Below are 15,364 nucleotides of genomic sequence, written 5' to 3' on the forward strand. Positions count from 1 at the left end.
ATAAATAAATGGCCGTGCATGATTCCAAATAATTTGTGTGGCTATTCTGCCCTCAAGAAGTTGAAGCATGACTCTTCACACCTTACGCATGAACTGTGCACAGTGACTTCCTTCCACAGATGACAGTATTGGGGGCGGGGACTAAGTTTACAGCGTAGAAACATGACAAACATTGTCAGCCAGGTGGTGGAGGTTAACGTCAACAGTGACAAGTCACACTGATACTGTGCACCCTGAATACCATGTGAGGACAGTGGCACTTCACTTCTGTGGTCTTCCTCCCCCTCGGATCATAAGAAACATAAGACAAACCCCAGCTGAGGCACATTCTCCAAAATACCTGACCACGACTTCTCATAACTGTCATCAAAAACAAGGAAAGTCTGGGAAACTGTCACAGCCATGAGGAGCCTAAGGAGATGTGACAACTAAATGTAATGTGGTGTCCTGGGAGGATCCTGGCACAGAAGAGGGACATGAGGTAAAAACTAATGAAATCTGAATGAAGGATGGACTTTAGTTAATAATAATATAACAATATTGGTTCATTAATGGTAACAAATGTACCATACTCATGTAAGATAAGAATAGGGGAAACTGAGTGTGGGGTATATGGAAATTCTCTATACCATCTTCCCAATTTTTATGCATATCTAAAAACTATTCTTCTAAGAACGTTTCTTTGAAAAATTTAAGTTCCAGGGCCCTACCTCCAATGATTCAGATTAGGAAAGTCTGTGGTGGGGTACAGGAATTTGCATTTTTCACAGGACCCCTAGATGATTACGATGCAGATAATTTGGGGTTGAGAAAACACTGTTTTCTGGGGGTGGAGTTTGGCTAGGGGGAGGTGATTCATAAGAAACCTTTGCCCAACTCTCTTCTTACATTCAGAAATTCTTCTGGACCACCCACTTGTGCTTGCCACTGTATTCTGACCGCAGATAAGATGGGGGTGAGTTTGGATAACCACAAACAGTTTGGGTTCCCTGACCCTCTAAGCAGCACTATTGTAAAAGCTTCCAATTGTTTAAAGCTGTTAAGTTTCAGCTTAATTTCTTACACAGCAATAGATAACTAATATACCACCCGACCATGAAGCCAGAGACTTTCATTTCCAGTGTCATCGGGCTTCACTTGTTATGGAGGGTGGGACCCACATGGTGACAGCAACAGCATGAGTGCTCAGGTCATACGGGGCACCTGCCAATATCCGATTTACATTTTTCTCATCAAGGCTTCCCTGGTGGCGCAGTGGTTGAGAGTCTGCCTGGCGATGCAGGGGACATGGGTTCGTGCCCCGGTCTGGGAAGATCCCACATGCCGCGGAGCAGCTGGGTCCGTAAGCCATGGCCACTGAGCCTGCGCGTGCGGAGCCTGTGCCCCGCAATGGGAGAGGCCACAACAGTGAGAGTCCCGTGGACCGCAAAAGAAAACAAAACAAAACAAAGTACCAAGACAATTCAATGAGAAAAGAACAGTATTTTCAAGTGCTGGAAGAACTGATACATACATGCAAAAGAATAAATTTGGACTCCTACCTCATACAGTATATAAAAGTTAACTAAAGATTGATCGCAGGCCTAAGAATAAGTTGGACTTCACCAAAATTAAAAACTTGTGTACTGCAAACCATATCATAAATAACAGGAAAGGACAACCCACAAAATTGGAGAGAATTTGCAAATCATATATTTGATAAGGGGCTTGCATCCAGACTATATAAGGAACTGAGACAACTCAATAATAAAAACATAAGAATTCAACTTAAAAAATGGGCAAAGGATCTGAACAGACATTTCTCCCGAGAAGATATTCAAATGGATAATAAGCACATGGAAAGATTCTCAACATCGTTAGCCATCAGGGAAATGTAAATCAAAACCACAATGAGGGGGCTTCCCTGGTGGCGCAGTGGTTGAGAGTCCGCCTGCCGATGCAGGGGACGCAGGTTCGTGCCCGGTCCGGGAGGATCCCGCGTGCTGCGGAGCGGCTGGGCCCAAGAGCCATGGTCGCTGAGTCTGCGCATCTGGAGCCTGTGCTCCACAAAGGGCGAGGCCACAAACACTGAGAGGCCCACGTTTCGCAAAACAAACAAACAAACAAACACCCCACAATGAGCTACCACTTTACACCCACTAGGATGGTTATAATGAAAAAGACAGATAAGAAGTGTTAGCAAGGATGTGGAGAAACTGGAACTTTCATACAATGCTGGTGGAAATTTAAAATGACCCGGCCATTTTGGAAAACAGTCCGGAAGTTCCTTAAACGGTGAGACATAGTTACCCTTTGACCCAGCATTCCACTCTGAGCTGTATACCCAAGACAAATGAGGACTTATGTCAAAAAAAAATTGTACAAAAATGTTCTTAACAGCACTATTTGCAATAGCCAAAGGACGAAAACAACCCAAATGCCCCTCAACTGACGAATGGATAAATAAAATGTTGTCTCTCCAGAAAATGGAATATCATACATCCATAAAAAGAAATGAAGCACTGATGCATAGTACAACATGGATGAACCTTGACAACATTATTCTAAGTGAACAAACTAGACACAAAATGTCACATATTGTACGATCCCAATTATATGAAATGTCCAGAATAGGGAGACCCATAGAAAAAGTAGGTTGGTAGACTGGTGGTTGCCCAGGGCAGAGGAGCTGGGGGCTACAGGGCCTGTGTGTAACTGCTCGTGGATATAATCATCTGGGGTGATGAAAATGCTCTAGAATTAGATTGCGGGATGGGTGTACAATCCTAAGAATACACTAAAAAATCACTGTACACTTTAAATGGGTGATTCATATGGCATGTGAATTATATCTCAATAAAGCTGTTTAAACAATTACTCGAAAGGGCAGGCAGAATGGTGGTTAGGCTAAATGGCGTCTATTTTCTTTCTGGCTACAAAATTATAAGCACCTAGAAGGCTGCTGGTCCCAGATGGTCCTGGGATAGTTCTGAACAGCAACAGGACCCCCAGACCAGGCCCAAGCGTAGGCCAGAGGGAATGGCTGGACCAAATTCTACAGGGGGCGGGGGTCTGGCCCCCCGCAGGCCTATCATGGGGTGATCAAGCTCACTCACCAAGCATGGCACTGATGAGCCTGTCGGGACGGCCCCGGGCAGATGTGGAACACAGAGTGTTGAAATACAGCCCAGAGCCCTCCCGGATGGGGCTGAGCATCGGGGGCGGCGTGTAGGCAGGGCACTGGGACAGTCCCTTCAGCAGACGGTCCACCAGGAACACGGGCGAGCACAGGCAGCTCTGGCGGCATCCTCCCGGGCCCGGCTCCCCAGACATGGAGGGCGGAGGAGGGATGAGCAGTGCCTTGGGCCATGGGAGCTTCTTCCTCTTCCGCTTCCTGTGTTGGCTGCTCTCCTTGCTGTCTCTCTCTTCCCCGTCCTTCTCCTGTCCCTGGAGAAGAAGAGACTTCAGAACCACAGGGGTCACCTGAGGCCACCGGCCCCACAGCTCAGTCCTCAAGATGGCCTGAGAGTGGGAAAGGGTACTGACCAGCCAGACGCACACCCAGCATGGCCGTGCAAAGAGTCCTCAGCACAGGAAGCCAGGCAGGGCCACCACGCCTGAGCCAGACTCCAGACCCTAAGCCGGGCGATATTTGAGGCTGGGGCCTTCTCAGGCACACACACCTCCCAAGGAGAGGCCCTCACTCAGACCATTTTGGAAATTCATGTCCGTTGTTAAAGTGACTGGCACTTAAAGTGTGGGGGCCAGACGGATGCAACAGCATGACAAAAGGAAAACCTGTTGCCCTCAAAATGACAGCAGCTACTGGGAGACAAGCAGTGGGCTCCATGCATCCCGTACCCGAGTCCAGCATGAACGTCTCCAGGTGGGGTCTTCCAGCACAGGCTGAAGAGACGACGGCTTGAGCTTGCTACACTCTCTCTTACCTCCACGCAATCTCCCCTCCTCTCTGCCCATCTTACCCCTCCTCATCCTCCAGCTCTCTGCTGCAACACCCCCTTCCTCAGGCAGGGTCTCTGGTGCCCTCGGGGCTCCTACAGCTCCCTCTCCCAGCCCGGCCCGTTCTGGGTGGTCAGTGTCCGGGGATGGGTCTATCTACTCCGCTGGGCTGGGAGCCCCAGGATACGGGGACAGGCCTGCTGTGGTCGCTGCAGTGTCCCCAGCCCTGCCCAGCACAGGGCCAGACACAAAGGAAGTTCACTGGAGGTTGAATGAATGAATGAACATGCAAATCAAGCTCTTCTGGAGTCAGGATTTGGGGTCTTTTCTCACAGCACCCACTGGCAGCTGGAAAGCAGCTGGAAGGAAGTGCACCCACCTTGCTCCCCGGAGGATGGTTCGCTGGAGCCACAGGCACCGACACAGGGACCACCAAAGGGGATGCGGTCATGTTGTCCAAGGACTTCCTGGCTCTCGGGGAACTCTGCCTGTCCCCCTCCGGCCTCAGCACCTGTCTTGGTGGCTTGCAATACTCCATGCCACACAACTACACACAGAGAAGAGCCAGCCCTTTAAGAGACACAGTACGTAGGGAGCAAGGGGCCCCTCCAGAGCAGCACAGCCCTGACTCCCGGCCCCCAGCCAGGCTCCCCGCAGGAGGGCGGCTCCATCCTGAGATGAATGGCAGCTTCGAGCCCCTTCACCTGCGGCTCCTGCTTCCCTCGAGGTGCCGGCCACTGGTCGCTGTGAAAACACATGTGGCTGCTCAGCCCTCTCTCTGTATAAAACATCTGGCTGCAATTCTTGCAGATGTAAGTGCTCCTTGGCTCTGCCTAGTCTGTGGGACCACCATTGTGCTGGTTACTGTGGGGAAGAAAGGGAGAATGGGACTCCGTCCCCAAACACTGATCCTCTGACAGATTTGGACGAACCCTAAAGAAATGGAGATGATGCCCCCGATTCTCTGTGACCTAGTGCTCGCCCCTTCAGGAGTGAAGCATCCAGAGCTCGCTCACCCAGGGCCAGCACAACGAAGCCACCAGAGGATTCCCGAGGGGCTTCTGAACTTACCAGCCACCCGCCATGTTCTCCTCCTTCATCGGGTGGGGGAGCCGGTAGATATTTCCACCCTGAAGACGAAAATACATCTGAGCCAACATATCAGAAATGAGATGCAAGAGTGAAAACTATAAGACTTGGAAGAAAACACAGGTATAATTCTTGGTGACCCTGGAGTAAGCAGTGGTTTCTTGGATGACTCCAAACCCAAACAAAAGACAGACGTATTGGACTTCATCAAAATTTACAACTTCTGTGCTTCAAAGGACATCATCAAGAAGTGAAAGGACAGAGTAAGAGAAAGAAGTTGAAAATCGTGTCTGATAAGGGACTATGTAGATTTCTGTATCTGTGATACATAATGAACTCTCACAGCTCAAAAATAAAATCACAACGCAATTTAAAAATGGGAAAAGACTCTGAAGAGACACTTATAAAAAGAGGATATACAAATGGCCAATAAACACATTAAAAGATGCTCAGGATTATTAGCCATCAGGGAAATGCAAATTAAACCATAATAAGATTATCATTTCCCACCCACTAAGGTGGCTGTAATCAAAAGAACCAACTGGACAATAACAAGTGTTGGTGAGGATGCAGAGAAACTGCAGGCCTCATACACTCTGGGTAGGAATATAAAACAGCACAGCTTTTTGGAAAAGTCTGGCACTTCCTACAATAGAATTACCCTATAGCCCAGCAATTCCGCTCCTAGGTATTTCCCAAGAGAAATGAAAACATATGTCTAAACAATAATCTGTACACAAATGTTCATAGCAGCGTATTCACAATGGCCAAGAAGTGAAAACAACCCATATATCTATCAGTTGATGAATGGATAAATAAAATAGGGTGTATCCATACAATGAACAACTTACCAGCGATAAAAAGGACTGAAGTTCTGACCTGTGCTACAGCACTTAGGAACTCTGAGAACATCATATGAAGTGAAAGAAGCAAAAGACACAAAAGGCCACGCAGCATTATGATTCCAATCACATGAAGTGTCCAGAATAGGCAAATCCATGGAGACAGAAGGTAGATGCATGGTTGCCAGGGGCTGGGAGGGATGGAGAGATTGTGGGTGACAACCCAGGGTGTTGGGTTTATTTTTGCGGTGATGAAAGTGTTTTGGCAAAGAGTGGCGATGGGTGCACAACCTCGTAAACAAACTGGATGGTGCACCTCAAGATGGCGAATTAGATGGCACGTGAATGTTAAACCTGTGAAAAAAAAAAGAGGAGGAGGTAGCTGTAGTGTGACTGGAAGGATGCTGGACCTCGGAACATCACGAAGAGACATGGCCGAGCTCTCTGCGCCCAGGACCTCGTGGGCACGATGTGGGAGGACCCAAGCTGCTCCACAAGGGCGGACCGGCGCCAGGCCTGCAGCAGGGGACAAGTCGGACTTGTGGACCTGTGATTCACAACCAGAATAGACACAGCATTTCACGTACAAATATCAAGGGCAAAGGAGCTCTGCCTTTCATTCTCTGAAAAAGTGAAGGAGGCAAATCCAAAAGGAAGCGAAAGGCAGAAAGAAAGCAAATAGAAAAAGTTTAGTGAAGAAACATGATGCAAAGTGTCTCTGACAACTCTAAAGCCCTGTTCTGTTTTGTGTGTGTGTGTTGCAGGGTGGAGGGTGATGTGAGGAACCATCACTTCTCTGGACCTTCATTCCCCCCTCTGTAAACAAACTGCATCTAACGATTTGCTGAGGTTATATACAGTGCCTGGACAAGTCAGAAACACGGACACAGGTAAGGACGAGACTCTGCCTCCCGCATGGTCAGCTCCCGTGAGAGGGCCCTGGTACCTGGATCCTGTTGAATATCATCAGCTTGGACTCGGAGCCCCAGGGAGGATCCGCTGGAGGCCCGGCCGACGACGAGAAGGAGGCCATGGCTACCTGGCTTGGAGAAGCCGCACAGCACATATCCATTTTATTTGTTTTTTTTTTTTTTTTTTTTTTTTGTGGTACACGGGCCTCTCACTGTTGTGGACTCTCCCGTTGCGGAGCACAGGCTCCGGATGCGCAGGCTCAGCGTCCATGGCCCACGGGCCCAGCCGCTCCGCGGCATGCGGGATCCTCCCGGACCGGAGCAAGAACCCATGGCCCCTGCATCGGCAGGCGGACCCTCAACCACTGCGCCACCAGGGAAGCCCTCACATATCCATTTTCACTTTCTCCTTCCGGAAGCCTGAAAGGCGCTGGGCCCTGGAGTTGCCAGAGAAGAGCCTGTAGCCTCCGCCCCAGGAGCAGGCCGGGCCCTCTTCACCTTTTGTGGCCCCAGAAGCCGTGCCATTCTCAGCCTGGGCCTGCTTCCCTGGGAGGTGGGCTCTGGATGACTCCTCTCCTCCTAACTGGGTCTGACGCAGGGCCCCAGGGGAGATGTCCCACAGGTCCAAGGTCCCTTTCGAGGACCTCAACTGCTTGGCCAGAGAGGAGATGTCTGGGTTCCCAGGAGGGTCCAGGGACGACGCTGTGAGGGCAGGTGGAGCAGCAGCCACTTTTGGTGCTCCCTTTGTGTCCTGGCTCACTCTGCTGGGGGAGGCCTCTGTGGGGAAAGCAGGTTTGGATTTTCTCCTGCGGGTTAGGGATCCCTCTGGATCAGGGTTCACGGGGCCAGCATGGAGAGTCAACAGTGGGCACCACAGGCGGGGGCTACTGTGGCCACGGCCCCTGCAGTGACTTCAGGGCAATTTGCTTGTCGTCAGGTGTGGGAAGCTGGGAGGAGGCGGCGGCACCTGGGTGTGGGAGGAGATCCGCTGGGACTTGGTGATCATCTGGAACACCTGCATCTGCTCGTGGCTCACCAGAGACTCCTGAGACTTCAGGAACAGCTGCTGGAAGAGCGGCGTGGCATCCGACGGGAGGCCGCTGGACTTTGGGCTGTCCTGGGGGCCAGGCTCACCAGGGTTCTGCCACGAGGAGTCGCAGTCAAATTTGCGCCTCTTGGAAGCCCAGGAGTCGTCTTCCCCACTGGTGCTGACATATCTGGGGTCACCCGAGGCCTCCCCTGGTGCCTTCAGGAGCGTGGGAGGGAAAGACGGCGTGTCCTCCAGACCGGTGCCCCAGCTGGGTGAGGGCTCCGCCGCAGGGGAGTAGCTGCTGAGCCCGGGGCCAGGCTCGGAGCCCTACCGGGACAGAACTGCAGAGGGCTTGTGGACGACAAACATACTGTTTCCTTTGCTCTTAGGGCAGCCCGACAGGTTTCAGAGCCACTGGAAACTGTGGCTTGATGGCTGGGAACTGGCGGGGACAGTCTGGCCACGGAACAGAGGCAGGCAGGTGGGCAGGGGAGCGCCTTCGGGCCAGCCCTCCAGGGATGATGGGGGCTGGAGCAGCGGCAGCTCCGGCTCAGCTGGGTTGGGCCGCTGTTCTCAGCTGCCCACGAGTGGATGGCTGTGAACACGTCCGTGCCCGGCTCCTTCCGTGGGGGCCGGGGCTCCTCGGGAACCTCAGTGCCCAGGGTTACTGGGGCCGCCGGGGTGCTGGCTGGGCCGCAGAAGGAGGACCCTGACGAGGGCAGGGAGGAACAGGCCGTGTTCCTCCCTTCCCCGCTGTCTGAAGGCCCTCCCAGGGCTGGCCCGGGAGAAGGGATCTTCTGGCAGACGATGCTGTTCATGATACAGAACAGGAGGTCTCAGTTGGGCAAGAGGGAGCTGGGGGATGGGGCTTCCGGGGGCACCAGGGACCACAGGCTCGCGGGTGCGGGCTGGCTTGCCACCTCGTGCGCGTGGGGTGAGTTCCCGCAGGGCTCCTCCTCCGGGGGGGGCCTCCTTGAGGATGCACAGGCCGTGCTGGACCTCGGAGTGCCAATGCAGGGAGCGGTAGTCGCAGTAGCTCTTGCTGCAGCCCTGCGCACTGCACACAGAGGGCTTGGTCTTCTGGTGGGTGAGCATGTGCCCGGTCCTGGAATCACATGAGGAGAAAGTTAGCGGGTGTCTCGGCGTGGGTCACTAACTGCAGGAATCCAGACGTGTCCCCAGGGGGCAGCAGCATCACAACTCATAAACTGTGCTCAGACCCTATGAGGAAAGACCCCTGCTAAGGCCAAAGCCGTCTGGAAGGGGGAGCTCTTGCCCTCATCCCTAAGCAAACCCCTAATTTGAGATTAAAAAAATCAGTGGGAGCCAAGTCAGAGTTCCCCAAAGTGGGTTCCTAAGGAACACCAGTCTCCAGGGTTGCTCCCTGAGGACTTGGGCCCAGCTGGCAAATAAGTTTGGAAAAAACACTCTTTACTTCTTGGAGGTTCCTAGTAGCAAACTGAAAAGCCACAGAGCAGAGAAAGAGAGATCTGTTGAACTTTCCATGTCTCTCAAACTTATTTGCCCACAAAACCATTTCTTTAAATAGACACATTTAGCATCCCCAAGAACCAGAGATGCAGAGTTCTGAGAACGCACTTGAGGAAATGCTAACTTGGTGATGATCCTTCCTTCAACAAAGGAGTCTTTGCCTTCCCACAGGAGTCCTCTAGACAGCTACCTGGGAGCCCCACAGCAACAACAACAGAAAGCCAAATGTGCCTATAATTTCTGCAAATATAAACGAATGCAAGTATGTATTATATTTACATCATACTTATACCTGCATTAATATATTATAAATATAAACAAATGGGTAAATCACCCTCTGGGTTCCCAACAATCCTACTCCAGATGGTTCTAATCAATTGGACCCAGTAAATAATGAAACCCTTTCCCAAAGGTGGACCCTTGGCCTCCATCTGAGGGAAGCAGCAGAGAGGGCATCCGGAGACCCACTTTCTAGCCCTAACTGTTACCAGCTTGTGACAGGAGTAAATCATTTCCCATCCTTAATGGCGAGAGGGGAGAGGATACAATGAAAGCGGGATCCATCGAAGCCTCAGTAAAGGCTGGGCGAGCTGTAAACATGCAAGGGATCGTCCTCTCCCACTTACGAGTCTCTCAGTTTGAAAGTCTGTCTCTCCTCCCTCGGCAGCAAGAAAACTTATCATTTCTAAGACATGAAGAACAAACGGAATTCTGCTCCTCTTACACTGAGCTTGCTTTTTAAAGTCACGTTTTGAAAAAAAATCGAGTTAATAAAAGGGGGAATTAAAAAAGGAAAAAAGAGAGTGAACACTCCATTGCCATGTTCTAGAAACAGGCATTTCAGAACCCCTCACGCCCTGGTGTTATCCCAACATATATTCCTCATGGAGTGCATATCTGTTCTGCTCAGACACCCACCAGGGGCTCTGAAAATTTCTCTACACAGTTAGCCCAACTCCCTCCATGACACAGTTGCCGCTGGAGTGTGTTTTTAAAGCACATGGGTCCTGTCTGCAAGTCGCAGTGGCGCTCTCCTCACTGGAGTGAATCTGAAGGCTGGGGAGGGCGGGCTGTCCGGGGCAGTGTAGGCCCTGCCCCCCCCAAACACTGGCCGTGGGAGGAGCACAGGTCGCACACACCTGGGACACCCGACGGTGGGGGGCGGTGCAGGTGGATGGCAGGGGATGCAAAAGAACCAGGAACACGCCCAGCCCCCAGCAGCCCCCTGAACAGATGTCCCAACCAGACTCCTACATACAGGTGGTCCTGACGCTTAAAGGCCTTGCTGAAGATTTTGCACACGTGTCTCCTCTCCTGGCTGTGGGTTACGTAGTGCTTGCTGAGAGAACTGGCGCTGCTGAACACCTTCCCGCAGAGGCTGCAGTCCAGGAGTGGGTTCTGAGGGGACCTGTGCTGCCGCTTTCCTTTCCTTGTGCTCCCAGACGTGGCCCTGCCTCCTTTGTTAGCCTCTTTGGGCACCTTGACCACGCCTAGCCCCAGGTCTAGACAGAGGGAGAAAGCACAGGTTATGACATCCGGGGACATCGGAGCCCGGGCGGAAGCACTCTACCACCCTCGGACCAACTTCAGCAGCTGAGTCCAACTCAGGGAGTTGGCCGAGAACCCCAACTTCAGCAGCTTCACTCGCAGAGAAGACCAGGCTTAGAACCAGGTGAGGGGGAGAAGGGACCCTGGGCAAGCCACACCTCCAGGGCGGCACCCAATCTTGAAGCCACACTTGGGGGGTAAGGGAGGGGACAGCAACAGTCTGAGTGCTTCCAGGACAGAGTGACTGGACAGGCAGGACTTCATGACGGTAACATCAACAGCACACTTGTAAGTGCAATCCACAAGGCAAAATCTTAGAAAAGTTTAAGTCCTTTCTCCCAGCCAATTCCACTCTGGTTTTTTAATTAAGGAAATTAAGGCAGATCTGTACAAATTAACGGAGATCTTGCAGATAACTGCAAGTGAGTTAACTGCAGCATTGTTTTTCCTGGTGAAATGTGAGAAACCACCTAATAACTGACACGAGGGCAGGTGGGTGACTGCATTCTGGTCTCAGTGGTCTATGGTGCAGGCATTTAAGATACAACTGTAGGAAAATATCCATTCACGTGAAAGGATGTTCATGCTGTACCACTAAGTGCTGTGCCACTAACAAGAGGATTGTTGAAAAACGGAATGATCTAGTCTTTAAAAGGGAAAAATAAATTTGAATAGAAACAAACAGAATGGGATTGATTGGTAGCATCATGGATCAACTTAATTTTCCTTTTCCTATATATCTGAATTTTCCATGTTTCTCTACTCCTTGGGTAAATGAGTAGGTTTTTTTTTATAATTTCATTTTTGATTTTTTTTCGTTGACCCGTGAGTTATTTTAGAAGAGTGTTCTTTAGTTTCCAAATACTTGAAGACTTTTTTCTCTTATTTCTTTTACTTATTTATTTATTTTTGGCTGCATTGGGTCTTCATTGCTGTGCAGGCTTTCTCTCGCTGTGGAGAGTGGGGGCTACTCTTTGTTGCGGTGTGTGGCCTTCTCATTGCAGTGGCTTCTCTTATTGCGGAGCATGGCCTCTAGGCTCACGGGCTTCAGGAGTTGTGGCACGCGGGCTCAGTACTTGTGGCTTGCGGGCTCTAGAGCGCAGGCTCAGTAGTTGGGGCGCATGAGCTTAGTTGCTCCGCGGCATGTGGGAGCTTCCTGGACCAGGGCTCGAACCTGTGTCCACTTCACTGGCAGGTGGATTCTTAATCACTGCGCCACCAGGGAAGTCTGCAATAAAGTATTCTTAAATTAACATATGTACTTTTGTGTGTGTGTGTGTGTGGTACGCGGGCCTCTCACTGTTGTGGCCTCTCCCGTTGCGAAGCACAGGCTCCGGACGCACAGGCTCAGCGGCCATGGCTCACGGGCCCAGCCGCTCTGCGGCATGTGGGATCTTGCCGGACCGGGGCACGAACCCGTGTCCCCTGCATCAGCATGCAGACTCTCAACTACTTCGCCAACAGGGAAGCCCCACTTTTTTTTTTTTAACACAAAATGCTACTCCACACTGAATAGACTATAGTATAGTGTAAACATAACTTATGGGCACTGGGAAAGAAACAAACAAAACTCCTATGATTGGCCTTATTGTGGTGGTCTGGAACCGGACCTGCAGTACCTCTGATGTATGCTGATACTTGAGCGACGGGAGTCAAAACTGAGAGCAGAGGTTCTCTAACTCTGGTTTCATTAAGAAATAGCTGGTGAGACTGTGTTAAAAATTCAGGTTCAAACACACCTAGTGCCCAGATCTTAGTTTTTAATACTGTTCTCCAATAAAAGTAACCAGGGCTCCTTGGATAAACGGTTGGTTCTAGGACTGGGCAGGAAATTATACAGGATGTGCTTAGAGTATCTGGTAGTTCCAGAACAGAAGTCTCTCAGCCTCCATCTCGTTATCTCTCTCTCTCTCTCTTACACACACACACACACACACACACACACACACACAAACACAAATGGGGTATGTCAAAGAGACACAGGAGCCAACTGAAAGAGCTCCCAATAGTCAAAGCTGGAACAACTTGAGCAACAAAGTAGCACTGGATAATAACCCAGTCTATAAAATCTCCGTGAGCCCATGCTGATATAAATGAATGACTGAACAAATAAATAAATGGCCGTGCATGATTCCAAATAATTTGTGTGGCTATTCTGCCCTCAAGAAGTTGAAGCATGACTCTTCACACCTTACGCATGAACTGTGCACAGTGACTTCCTTCCACAGATGACAGTATTGGGGGCGGGGACTAAGTTTACAGCGTAGAAACATGACAAACATTGTCAGCCAGGTGGTGGAGGTTAACGTCAACAGTGACAAGTCACACTGATACTGTGCACCCTGAATACCATGTGAGGACAGTGGCACTTCACTTCTGTGGTCTTCCTCCCCCTCGGATCATAAGAAACATAAGACAAACCCCAGCTGAGGCACATTCTCCAAAATACCTGACCACGACTTCTCATAACTGTCATCAAAAACAAGGAAAGTCTGGGAAACTGTCACAGCCATGAGGAGCCTAAGGAGATGTGACAACTAAATGTAATGTGGTGTCCTGGGAGGATCCTGGCACAGAAGAGGGACATGAGGTAAAAACTAATGAAATCTGAATGAAGGATGGACTTTAGTTAATAATAATATAACAATATTGGTTCATTAATGGTAACAAATGTACCATACTCATGTAAGATAAGAATAGGGGAAACTGAGTGTGGGGTATATGGAAATTCTCTATACCATCTTCCCAATTTTTATGCATATCTAAAAACTATTCTTCTAAGAACGTTTCTTTGAAAAATTTAAGTTCCAGGGCCCTACCTCCAATGATTCAGATTAGGAAAGTCTGTGGTGGGGTACAGGAATTTGCATTTTTCACAGGACCCCTAGATGATTACGATGCAGATAATTTGGGGTTGAGAAAACACTGTTTTCTGGGGGTGGAGTTTGGCTAGGGGGAGGTGATTCATAAGAAACCTTTGCCCAACTCTCTTCTTACATTCAGAAATTCTTCTGGACCACCCACTTGTGCTTGCCACTGTATTCTGACCGCAGATAAGATGGGGGTGAGTTTGGATAACCACAAACAGTTTGGGTTCCCTGACCCTCTAAGCAGCACTATTGTAAAAGCTTCCAATTGTTTAAAGCTGTTAAGTTTCAGCTTAATTTCTTACACAGCAATAGATAACTAATATACCACCCGACCATGAAGCCAGAGACTTTCATTTCCAGTGTCATCGGGCTTCACTTGTTATGGAGGGTGGGACCCACATGGTGACAGCAACAGCATGAGTGCTCAGGTCATACGGGGCACCTGCCAATATCCGATTTACATTTTTCTCATCAAGGCTTCCCTGGTGGCGCAGTGGTTGAGAGTCTGCCTGGCGATGCAGGGGACATGGGTTCGTGCCCCGGTCTGGGAAGATCCCACATGCCGCGGAGCAGCTGGGTCCGTAAGCCATGGCCACTGAGCCTGCGCGTGCGGAGCCTGTGCCCCGCAATGGGAGAGGCCACAACAGTGAGAGTCCCGTGGACCGCAAAAGAAAACAAAACAAAACAAAGTACCAAGACAATTCAATGAGAAAAGAACAGTATTTTCAAGTGCTGGAAGAACTGATACATACATGCAAAAGAATAAATTTGGACTCCTACCTCATACAGTATATAAAAGTTAACTAAAGATTGATCGCAGGCCTAAGAATAAGTTGGACTTCACCAAAATTAAAAACTTGTGTACTGCAAACCATATCATAAATAACAGGAAAGGACAACCCACAAAATTGGAGAGAATTTGCAAATCATATATTTGATAAGGGGCTTGCATCCAGACTATATAAGGAACTGAGACAACTCAATAATAAAAACATAAGAATTCAACTTAAAAAATGGGCAAAGGATCTGAACAGACATTTCTCCCGAGAAGATATTCAAATGGATAATAAGCACATGGAAAGATTCTCAACATCGTTAGCCATCAGGGAAATGTAAATCAAAACCACAATGAGGGGGCTTCCCTGGTGGCGCAGTGGTTGAGAGTCCGCCTGCCGATGCAGGGGACGCAGGTTCGTGCCCGGTCCGGGAGGATCCCGCGTGCTGCGGAGCGGCTGGGCCCAAGAGCCATGGTCGCTGAGTCTGCGCATCTGGAGCCTGTGCTCCACAAAGGGCGAGGCCACAAACACTGAGAGGCCCACGTTTCGCAAAACAAACAAACAAACAAACACCCCACAATGAGCTACCACTTTACACCCACTAGGATGGTTATAATGAAAAAGACAGATAAGAAGTGTTAGCAAGGATGTGGAGAAACTGGAACTTTCATACAATGCTGGTGGAAATTTAAAATGACCCGGCCATTTTGGAAAACAGTCCGGAAGTTCCTTAAACGGTGAGACATAGTTACCCTTTGACCCAGCATTCCACTCTGAGCTGTATACCCAAGACAAATGAGGACTTATGTCAAAAAAAAATTGTACAAAAATGTTCTTAACAGCACTATTTGCAATAGCCAAAGGACGA

General features: G+C 49.8%; 2 pseudogenes across 2 annotated transcripts in view; both read right to left on the minus strand.

The window, feature by feature from the left end:
* LOC307066834 (zinc finger protein 541-like) overlaps positions 1 to 15,364 on the minus strand; it is a 50,435-nt pseudogene that overhangs the window by 22,669 nt on the left and 12,402 nt on the right. The gene's annotated exons all lie outside the window — the stretch shown is intronic.
* Positions 3,088 to 11,114, minus strand: LOC307066199 (zinc finger protein 541-like; annotated as a pseudogene). Its single transcript has 8 exons — positions 11,009 to 11,114; positions 10,561 to 10,804; positions 7,185 to 8,916; positions 6,817 to 6,987; positions 5,011 to 5,069; positions 4,644 to 4,803; positions 4,319 to 4,486; positions 3,088 to 3,426 (listed from the first exon to the last, which is right to left on the minus strand). The product of its transcript is annotated as a zinc finger protein 541-like (transcript).

This window comes from Hyperoodon ampullatus (genome assembly GCF_949752795.1).
Source record: "Hyperoodon ampullatus genome assembly, chromosome: 18".
NCBI classification, from domain to species: domain Eukaryota; kingdom Metazoa; phylum Chordata; class Mammalia; order Artiodactyla; family Ziphiidae; genus Hyperoodon; species Hyperoodon ampullatus.